Source organism: Oncorhynchus clarkii, chromosome 4 (assembly GCF_045791955.1).
Source record: "Oncorhynchus clarkii lewisi isolate Uvic-CL-2024 chromosome 4, UVic_Ocla_1.0, whole genome shotgun sequence".
NCBI lineage: Eukaryota > Metazoa > Chordata > Actinopteri > Salmoniformes > Salmonidae > Oncorhynchus > Oncorhynchus clarkii.
In genome coordinates, this window is record NC_092150.1 from 55122486 (window position 1) to 55132349 (window position 9864).

General features: G+C 45.9%; 1 long non-coding RNA gene across 1 annotated transcript; it reads right to left on the bottom strand.

Annotated features, from left to right (window-relative positions):
• Nucleotides 1–494: 494 nt before the first annotated feature.
• Nucleotides 495–8835, bottom strand: LOC139407730 (uncharacterized). The gene is made up of 2 exons (XR_011634121.1): nt 8739–8835; nt 495–1612 (listed from the first exon to the last, which is right to left on the bottom strand). It is a non-coding gene; the product is annotated as an uncharacterized lncRNA (long non-coding RNA).
• Nucleotides 8836–9864: the final 1029 nt, after the last annotated feature.

A 9864-nucleotide genomic window follows, 5' to 3' on the forward strand; every position in this document is an offset into this window, starting at 1 on the left:
ATTACCTAATCAAATAGTAAATAATATACCCTTGGGGGACCCTCTCCAACTCTTGACAAGTGCATAAAAAAAGTCAGTGCCTTAGGGTTAAAAAGTGATAAATGTGGCATTCTTAGGACCCCAGTCAAAAACTGACATCGAGAGAACATGGTCATAACTATTTTGTAGTGCGTGTCACTGGACTATAGAAAACTACATTAGGATGTAATGGACCGAGATCGATTGCGAGAGATGATGGATCAAAGTAGAGGCGACAGTTTCTAGAAGAGTGTTTGAGAGCTGGATCACTGAACAAGCCAGAAATCTGAAAACGAGATTTGGCCCTTTGAAATGACAAAGAGTTTGCAGAGGTTAGAAGCTACATGGAACCTTTGCCCTCCAAAAGGGGTTCCTAAATAGAGCATCTTCAAAATACCAACTCATTGAGCCCAGTGACCTAGTTCAGTATCAACCTACAAACCACCTTCGAACAGTAATCCAAGGAGGACACAAAATATCATTTATTATAATTTATTGTACATTGTTAATCCGTACCATTAATCCGGAAGAGCTAACAAAAACTAACATTGCCATTTATACAAAATATAAACTATAAGGGGGAATATACATGTGTCATCCTTTCCCACGTGGTTACAGTACAGTCATTTTGTTATGACCAACCCAGGCATTGAAAGGGAGATATGCCAGTTATATCCTCCTTGAAAAAGACCAGAAAATCTTTAGAAATCACTACGCATACAGACTCAAATCCAGTGTCAAAGTTATTCTCTTCGCATACAACACATTCTGGTACATTGCCAATAACACAAACTAAAAAGCACCAAATCATGAAAACCCCATTTAAAATATTTTAATTAAAAGAGGTTTGAATTTCTTTATTAATAATCTCCTATGCACAACCTTCACTTTGGGCACATACAAAACACATTTCAGATTATTTTCCTAGGTATAATTAAAAACTACGATTAGAACTTCTGTACACCAAAGTGGTCCACATTTTGAGAGACATGTGACATGACAACCACCTGCGTCCTCCAGGCCTACATCCCCCAGCATTCCACAGACTGATAACCAGGATGTTTTGGTGGAGTTGCTATGGAAACGCAGGTCTTGAGGGATGGCAGAGTATAGTGCTGGAGCAGGAGGCCATGTTGAAGAGTGCCATTCCTTTGATTCTCCATAAGTGATTTGAAAGGGAGGGGGGGGGGTGATGGTGGCAGCTTCCTCTCCAACTGACGTTACACCCCCCCCCCCCTTCGGAGAAAAATGTCAGCACTAGGATTTTTTCTTTTGGGCGAATGAGTGGGTGGGGCGAAATCTTAGATGTAAGCCTAGTGGTCTCTGTTCAGTGCGGTTGAGGGGAGTGGTGGTGGTTGTGGTAAAAGGGCGGTGGATCAAGGGTTCAACAGTAGCGGTGCAGGAGGGAGGTCGCCATGACGATGGGGAGCAGGAGAGAGAAGGGGCTGGACTGCAGTGACACGCCCGCTCCGGTAGGGGAGGTGGAGTTGGCCGAGCTGCTGTACGGGTCTGTGGCCATGGTGGTGGAGTTGACGCTGGAGCCCGCACTGGTCGCATTAACCCATGTGGATCCTGTTGTGTTTTGGGAGACCACCTGCAGGCAACCAGGAAGAGGCTTGGTTAAGTGAGAACTCAAACGTAATTCTACAGAATTGGGACAACTCCTCATTGATCCATGACAAAGCACATTTCAGCCAAAGCGGACATCTTCAATATGATGTAATATCTAGAGGACTTGTGAAATGTTGACACATTTGTGAAATTTGTGGTGTTGAATGCTGGCTGTGAAAGAGTAGCATAGAATAGGTTGAACACCAGCTATAGTGGCATGGATATTCTAGGCCAAGCGTGTATAACAATGGATTGTGATGTAGATATTACAATGAAATGGCCATTAAGGTTTGGGGAAAGTAATTATCCCAGCTAGCACATATGGTTCCTTAGACGTTATGGGAATGCATGTTTTTGGATTCACATTTGTGTCCTGACCAGTAAAAAGTGAACTTATTTTGTTTATGTTCTGAGAACAAGTGAAAATTGCCTGTTCTGGGAACATTTATTTTTAGGTTGGAGTGAGGTTCTGAGAGCAATTTATTGTGGTTCCATGAAAGTTTTATTAACACTCTGAGAATAGAATTTACAGGGTTTTGAATAACTTCCTTAACTTTCACTGAATGTTTGAAGACTTAACACTGCTAGCTTATTTAAAAAAATAATAATAAATTTACTCAAAGCACAGATAGGACACATGAAAGTGTAATTTCCTTAGGCATTGATCATGAATCTCAGTGAGATTCTATAACCTATAATCTTCTGTTCTCTATCCACGGAATGCTATATATATATATACAGTGGGGAGAACAAGTATTTGATACACTGCCGATTTTGCAGGTTTCCCACCTTACAAAGCATGTAGAGGTCTGTAATTTTTATCAAAGGTACACTTCAACTGTGAGAGACAAAACAAAAATCCAGAAAATCACATTGTATAATTTTTAAGTAATTAATTTGCATTTTATTGCATGACATAAGTATTTGATCACCTACCAACCAGTAAGAATTCCGGCTCTCATAGACCTGTTTTCTTTAAGAAGCCCTCCTGTTCTCAACTCATTACTGTATTAACTGCACCTGTTTGAACTCGTTACCTGTATAAAAGACACCTGTCCACACACTCAATCAAACAGACTCCAACCTCTCCACAATGGCCAAGACCAGAGAGCTGTGTAAGGACATCAGGGATAAAATTGTGCACCTGCACAAGGCTGGGATGGGCTACAGGACAATAGACAAGCAGCTTGGTGAGAAGGCAACAACTGTTGGCGCAATTATTAGAAAATGGAAGAAGTTCAAGATGACGGTCAATCACCCTCGGTCTGGGGCACCATGCAAGATCTCACCTCGTGGGGTATCAATGATCATGAGGAAGGTGAGGGATCAGCCCAGAGCTACACGGCAGGACCTGGTCAATGACCTGAAGAGAGCTGGGACCACAGTCTCAAAGAAAACCATTAGTAACACACTACGCCGTCATGGATTAAAATCCTGCAGCGCACGCAAGGTCCCCCTGCTCAAGCCAGCGCATGTCCAGGCCCGTCTGAAGTTTGCCAATGACCATCTGTATGATCCAGAGGAGGAATTGGAGAAGGTTATGTGGTCTGATGATGCAAAAAATAGAGCTTTTTGGTCTAAACTCCACTCGCTGTGTTTGGAGGTAAAAGAAGGATGAGTACAACCCCAAGAACACCATCCCAACCATGAAGCATGGAGGTGGAAACATCATTCTTTGGGGATGCTTTTCTGCAAAGGGGACAGGACGACTACACCATATTGAGGGGAGGATGGATGGGACCATGTATCGCGAGATCTTGGCCAACAACCTCCTTCCCTCAGTAAGAGCATTGAAGATGGGTCGTGGCTGGGTCTTCCAGCATGACAACGACCCGAAACACACAGCCAGGGCAACTAAGGAGTGGCTCCGTAAGACGCTTCTCAAGGTCCTGGAGTGGCCTAGCCAGTCTCCAGACCTGAACCCAATATAAATTCTTTGGAGGGAGCTGAACGTCCGTATTGCCCAGCAACAGCCCCGAAACCTGAAGGATCTGGAAAAGGTCTGTATGGAGGAGTGGGCCAAAATCCCTGCTGCAGTGTGTGCAAACCTGGTCAAGAACTACAGGAAACGTATGATCTCTGTAATTGCAAACAAAGGTTTCTGTACCAAATATTAAGTTCTGCTTTTCTGATGTATCAAATACTTATGTCATGCAATAAAATGCTAATTAATTACTTAAGAATCATACAATGTGATTTTCTGGATTTTTGTTTTAGATTCCGTCTCTCACAGTTGAAGTATACCTATGATAAAAATTACAGACCTCTACATGCTTTGTAAGTAGGGAAACCTGCAAAATCGGCAGTGTATCAAATACTTGTTCTCCCCACTGTATATATAATAAATGGAATGCTAGCTCCATCCTGGTGGCAGCATGAACTAATTCCGTGGTTAGAGAACAGAAGATTGTAGGTTATAGAATCTCATTGAGGCTATGTCACAAATATATATATATACACACAAAAGCTGTTAATTTGACTCTATTCAAACAGACCTCATTTCAAAGGAAATTCATTAAGATCAGGTGTGGCCAGTTAGTGTGAGTGGCCAACGCCTGAACAAACTTCACATGATAGCAGATAGAGTTGTGGATGCTGAGAACGGAATGTATATGTTTTTATTACATTCTAAGAATGTTTTCTGACGGTTACTAATGTTGTTTTTTTATGGAAAGGAATCTTAATGTTCTCGGGAACAAATGAGAACATGACATTTAAATAGAGCCATGAGGAAACCTTATGCTGAAGTACTGAAATTCACACAAAGTTGTTTCTTAAAGTTTTCTTAACATTGACAACATTCCTAATGGTCAAACAGTTGGAGAACGTTCCTGGAACATAACCAAAATTGAAATTAATGTAACTATGTTTGAACTTTCAGGAAACGTTCTGTTAAAGTAATGAAATTGTCACACCCTGACCATAGTTTACTTTGTATATTTCTATGTTTTGGTTGGTCAGGGTGTGATCTGAGTGGGCATTCTATGTTACATGTCTAGTTTGTCCAGTTCTATGTTCGGCCTGATATGGTTCTCAATCAGAGGCAGGTGTTCGTCATTGTCTCTGATTGGGAACCATATTTAGGTAGCCTGGGTTTCACTGTGTGTTTGTGGGTGATTGTTCCTGTCTTTGTGTAGTGTTCACCAGATAGGCTGTATTAGGTTTCACGTTCCGTTTGTTGTTTTCGTATTTATTAGTTATTTCATGTATCGTCATTCATTCATTAAAGAACATGAGTAACCACCACGCTGCATTTCGGTCCTCTCTTTCAACAAACGAAGAACGCCGTTAAAGAATCACCCACCACACTCGGACCGAGCAGCGTGTTAACAGGCAGCAGCGAAAGGAGGACGTTATGGACAGCAATGGCATGGAGTATACTACTTGGGAGGAGATCGACAGGTGGGCGGCCGACCCAGGGAGAGTGCCGGAGCCCGCCTGGGATTCGCTGGAGCAGTGCGAGGAAGGTTATCGTAGAATGGAGGCGGTGAAAGCAGAGAGGCACTGGTATGAGAAGGCAGCACGGCGACGCGGATGGAAGCACGAGAGGCAGCCCCAAAAATGTCTTGGGGGGGGGGGGCTAACAGGGAGTATGGCTACGCCAGGTAGGAGACCTGGGCAGACTCCCTGTGTTTACCGGGGGGCTAGAGAGACCGGACAGGCACCGTGTTATGCAGTGGTGCGCACGGTGTCTCCAGTGCGGGTGCATAGCCCGGTGCGGTATATTCCAGCTCAGCGTGTCGGCCGGGCTAGATTGAGCGTCGAGCTTAATGCCATGAAGCCGGCTCTACCCAGCTGGTCCCCAGTGCGTCTCCTTGGGCCGGCTTACATGGCACCAGCCTTGCGCTCGGTGTCTCCGGTTCGCCTGCATAGCCCAGTGCGGGCTATTCCACCTCGCCGCACTGGCAGGGCGACCGTGAGCATTCAACCAGGTAAGGTTGGGCAGGCTCGGTGCTCAAGAGCTCCAGTGCGCCTGCACGGTCCGGTCTTTCCAGTACCACCTCCACACCCCAGCCCTCCGGTAGCAGCTCCCCGCACCAGGCTTCCTGTGCGTGTCCTCGGCCCAGTACCACCAGTGCCAGCACCACGCATCAGGCCTAGAGTGCGCCTCGCCTGTCCAGCGCTGTCGGAGCCCTCCTCTCCAGCGCTGTCGGAGTCTCCCTCCTGTTCAGAACTGCCAGTTTGCAAGGAGCTGCCAGTTTGCAAGGAGCTGCCAGTTTGCAAGGAGCTGCCAGTCTGCATGGAGCTGCCAGTCTGCATGGAGCTGCCAGTCTGCATGGAGCTGCCAGTCTGCATGGAGCTGCCAGTCTGCATGGAGCTGCCAGTCTGCATGGAGCTGCCAGTCAGCATGGAGCTGCCAGTCTGCAAGGAGTTGCCAGTCTGCATAAACCTGCCAGTCTGCAAGGGGCTGCCAGTCTGCAAGGAGCTGCCAGTCTGCATAGAGCTGCCAGTCTGCATGGAGCTGCCAGTCTGCATAAACCTGCCAGTCTGCAAGGAGCTGCCAGTCTGCAAGGAGCCGCCAGAGCTGCCAGTCTGCAGGATGCCGCCAGAGCTGCCAGTCTGCAAGGAGCCGCCAGAGCTGCCAGTCTGCAAGGAGCCGCCAGAGCTGCCAGTCTGCAAGGAGCCGCCAGAGCTGCCAGTCTGCAAGGAGCCGCCAGAGCTGCCAGTCTGCAAGGAGCCGCCAGAGCTGCCAGTCTGCAAGGAGCCGCCAGAGCTGCCAGTCTGCAAGGAGCCGCCAGAGCTGCCAGTCTGCAAGGAGCCGCCAGAGCTGCCAGTCTGCAAGGAGCCGCCAGAGCTGCCAGTCTGCAAGGAGCCGCCAGAGCTGCCAGTCAGCATGGAGCAGCCAGGGCCGCCAGTCAGCATGGAGCAGCCAGGGCCGCCAGTCAGCATGGAGCAGCCAGGGCCGCCAGTCAGCATGGAGCAGCCAGGGCCGCCAGTCAGCATGGAGCAGCCAGGGCCGCCAGTCAGCATGGAGCAGCCAGTCAGCATGGAGCAGCCAGAGCTGCCAGTCGACCAGACTCTTCCAGATCTGCCAGTCGACCAGACTCTTCCAGATCTGCCAGTCGACCAGACTCTTCCAGATCTGCCAGTCGACCAGACTCTTCCAGATCTGCCAGTCGACCAGACTCTTCCAGATCTGCCAGTCGACCAGACTCTTCCAGATCTGCCAGTCGACCAGACTCTGCCAGTCGACCAGACTCTGCCAGTCGACCAGACTCTGCCAGTCAGCCAGACTCTGCCAGATCTGCCAGTCAGCCAGACTCTGCCAGATCTGCCAGTCAGCCAGACTCTGCCAGATCTGCCAGTCAGCCAGGATCTGCCAGATCTGCCAGTCAGCCAGGATCTGCCAGATCTGCCAGTCAGTCAGGATCTGCCAGATCTGCCAGTCAGCCAGGATCTGCCAGAACCGCCAGTCAGCCAGGATCTGCCAGAACCGCCAGTCAGCCAGGATCTGCCAGAACCGCCAGTCAGCCAGGATCTGCCAGAACCGCCAGCCAGCCAGGATCTGCCGGATCCAACTACCTGCCTGAGCTTCCTCTCAGTGCTGAGCTTCCTCTCAGTGCTGAGCTACCCATCAGTCCCGAGCTACCTCTGTCCCGAGCTGTCCTTCTGTCTCGAGCTGACCCTCTGTCCCGAGCTGTCATTAAGGAGGGTCACCTATCTAGGGACGCTAAGGAGGTGGACCAAGACTATTATGGAGTGGGGTCCACGTCCAGCGCCAGAGCCGCCACCGCGGACAGATGCCCACCCAGACCCTCCCCTATAGGTTCAGGTTTTGCGGCCGGAGTCCGCACCTTGGGGGGGGGGGGGGGGGGGGGGGGGGTACTGTCACACCCTGACCATAGTTTACTTTGTATATTTCTATGTTTTGGTTGGTCAGGGTGTGATCTGAGTGGGCATTCTATGTTACATGTCTAGTTTGTCCAGTTCTATGTTCGGCCTGATATAGTTCTCAATCAGAGGCAGGTGTTCGTCATTGTCTCTGATTGGGAACCATATTTAGGTAGCCTGGGTTTCACTGTGTGTTTGTGGGTGATTGTTCCTGTCTTTGTGTAGTGTTCACCAGATAGGCTGTATTAGGTTTCACGTTCCGTTTGTTGTTTTCGTATTTATTAGTTATTTCATGTATCGTCATTCATTCATTAAAGAACATGAGTAACCACCACGCTGCATTTCGGTCCTCTCTTTCAACAAACGAAGAACGCCGTTACAGAAATACAAAGAAAAGAATGTTGCCAAGTTCCTTAAATGTGCTGAGAATGTTCCAAAGCCAAACAACTATACTGCACAATTCCCAGAAAGTTGTGGGAAGGTTGGAAGCTAAATAACCACAGTTCAACTATGCTCTCACCAAACTAAGAAACATAGTTCTCAGAAGTTGTGCTAGCTGGGTACTGATTGAACAATTTTGTAGTCCAACGTTGCATGTCAAATCCCACAGAAAACCCCTGGATTAGAACAAATATCAGTTGCCTATCCAAACCAAGCACATTTTCATGGAATGGAAAATAAAATAGCAAATAAAACGCAATGCACCTTTAAATTACAGACATACACTGGCAATAATTAGGAAAAACATTATTTTTTAATTGCTATGTGTAGCTAGCCTATCTGGGTCACAACCAGGTATCACATTGGCCAGTAACACCATACAAAGAGAGAATGACAGTCCAAAAGCAGACGCGCAAACTGTTGGTCTTTGCTACCCGTTTCAGGTTCCGTTTTAGCGCGCTGCACTGAAATAAACTTTAACCCTTGGAAAGACTCAGGTGTACCGTGGGTTTAAATAATTAATTCGCCTAAGTGTTTTTATATCAAAGTGATACAAGAAAGAAATGTAGGATAATTGCAGAAAAGACACCGAGATTATATGATTTATATGTTTAGGACTATAGATGAGAAGTAACGACTACCCCACTGGTCTATTAGGCTACTTTAAATCCTGTCTATCCAAGCCATATAAAACTTAATCAAAAACAATGTATTATAAGCTATCGAATGAATAGCCTACCACAAAAATAGCGCAAGCAAATTAAAAGCGAATTAATTAATTTTAAAAAAACAACGTATTTTTCTTATTAATATGAATAATACATCTTTTGTCATACCTCTGTCGATAAACATATGGCGAAGACAATCACTCCGAGATGAACAACTGTCATTTTTGACATCCTGATGATGATCTGGCCACAACTTCAAGCGCAGCCACAGTCCCTCTGAAAATGTGATCACTGAAATAGTCGGACCAACGTTTTATACCAGCATCATGACTGACGTGTGACGTTGAAACTTGGTCACATACACAAACAACCTGTATAAACAAAATAACAATGTAGCCTACTGTAAAAGTGTGATACCCATATTTGTTTTTATATTGAACATATGCTTCGTTAAAATCCACATGGATTGTATATATTTCATACATGTATTTTAATAGATGATTTAATTAGAGCATGTGTCATCAGTGGGAAGGCAAAATTCGGAAGCATTCATTGGACAAAATATCAAACAAAATATGTCTATTAAACCCATTATATGGTGCCATTGGATGGAAAGGTCTGCTACATGGGCCAACTTCTATTCAGGTATTATCAGATTTTAACATCCAAATGAAGCCACATAAAGTTGCCAAATATTTTCGAATGTTGCCGTTAGAAATTCCAGGAATAGAGATGATTATTTTACTTCTTTTACATGAGAGAGTAATGTTTGTTCTAGCCTACATCGTATATTTATAACTGAACGTTCCAAAACCTTGTGTCTTACTGAACCGTGACATTACTTTTGACCAACAGTGACATATCCTGGCTACAGTTGGTAATGAACCTATTTATGGTCCTATGTGAATTATATTAGGCTACTTGCGTCTTTGGTTTTTGTTTTACCATTGTATGGACAGGTTCCTATGACCCATAGAGTAATCTCAAAATGTTCTGTCCGAGCGTTATATGTATACAAATCTAATGGGTCAAATATACATGGTTTTCATCGGCAGAGGTAGCCCAAAGCTTCGAACACACCGACAGTATAGTCTGTAAAATAGAACGCAGCATCATCTGGATATGTTTGCAACAAAAGTTCAACATTCACATTCTGATACCTTTTCTGTTAAGCCGTCTATGCATACAGTTTGACGCATACGTTCGATAAATTCAAAGTATGCACCACACCGGACGCACTGAAACTGCCTCTGCAACGCAATGCTGCAATGCAAACGCAGCATTTAATTTGAAA